This window comes from Triticum aestivum, chromosome 7B, assembly GCF_018294505.1.
Source record: "Triticum aestivum cultivar Chinese Spring chromosome 7B, IWGSC CS RefSeq v2.1, whole genome shotgun sequence".
Lineage (NCBI taxonomy): Eukaryota > Viridiplantae > Streptophyta > Magnoliopsida > Poales > Poaceae > Triticum > Triticum aestivum.
In genome coordinates, this window is record NC_057813.1 from 735,944,984 (window position 1) to 735,946,425 (window position 1,442).

The following is a 1,442-nucleotide window of genomic DNA, read 5'->3' on the forward strand; positions in this document are numbered from 1 at the left end:
AATTGGTCCGTGCCGTACTCCTAATTCCCATGCTCTAAGTTATACAAACCACTATGTAGAACCAAAGCTGACAAAGAAAATATTTAAATGAAAGAATCTCATATATACAGCCATGTACTATATATATTTAAATGGCAGTATATATGAAATAACAGTTCACAAGCTTAAGTGAGCACTCATGCAGATAACACATATGGTCATCTATTACCAGGAGTTAAATGCTACTACAGATATTACATATCAATATCATACCAAAATTATTTAATAAACGAGTAGCACAAACAAATCAGACCAATTTACTAAATTAGTATCACATCCTCGAGGACGCGCAACCTGAAACCAGCACCTTAACTCATTTACCGCATTATGATGTTCATTGCTCTACATACAGTAGCATAAAAAGGTTATTTCTGACGCTTGCCTGCAAAGTAAAGCCTTCTTTAGGTTGAGCGCACCGTGTATTACAATCGTTACTTTCACTATTACAAAATGTGTGAAAAAAGGGCATGTGTGGACTCCCATATAGATGCAGTATACTTTGATTTTGCCTTTTCAATAAGCTCATGCTAACTGTTTGAACTCATGGCAAATGCAATATGTATTTTAAGGTAAAAATATATATGGAAGATATTTGCAATTAATCCTATTTTCAGTAACAAGAAACATGACTCGGGTTTGCTAGAACTGAAGCCTGAAATACAAAATGCAGATAAGTTACATGACAGAACTGCATAAACTTGGACCCTGAACCACTAACTCTCTACCAAGCTAATTTGCCAGATATCATCCATGGGTGGATGGATCTGAAACAGAACGTGGCACATCTCAAAGAATAGGAGAGGGGGGCAGAGGTAGGGGGTGGGGCCTGAGAAGAAGTCACCGGAGAAGGAGGGAGGCTCCATGGGGCCTCTGCGTCGTGGGGAGAAGGAGCTCCATCTCCATGGCGGCGTCCTGCCCCACGGATGTTCGCCCCTCCTGCCGTCGTCGCCGTTTGCGCCATGGCGACCTGCAGAAAAAGGAAGACAAGATGAGATGAGGAGGAGAGGGTGGGCAAAGAAGGAGGGGAGAGACCAACCTGTGTCGGATCCGGCCACCTCTCACCTCGCCATTGCTAGTTGCGGTGGATCTTGGCAATGTTTTGGGCGCAGCAAAGAGAGAGAGAGAGGAGGGGGATTTTCTCCGAGCGGTGCGAGATAGACGGATGGGTGTGCCCGTGAGTGGTAGCGTGGCTTAGCAAACACCCCCTACTACTAAATGGGCCCACTAGTTTACACACAGAGGAAATAGCAATAGCATGTTTTGCACACCAGGTGCTACAACTATATCTTTAGCAGTAGCGATGGGTTGATCACCCACGCTGCTACTATGTATTAACCTGGGGGTGTGGGGTGGCACACTTACTAGTAGCGCTGCCCAAAAAAACCCACGTTGCTGCTAAGTAA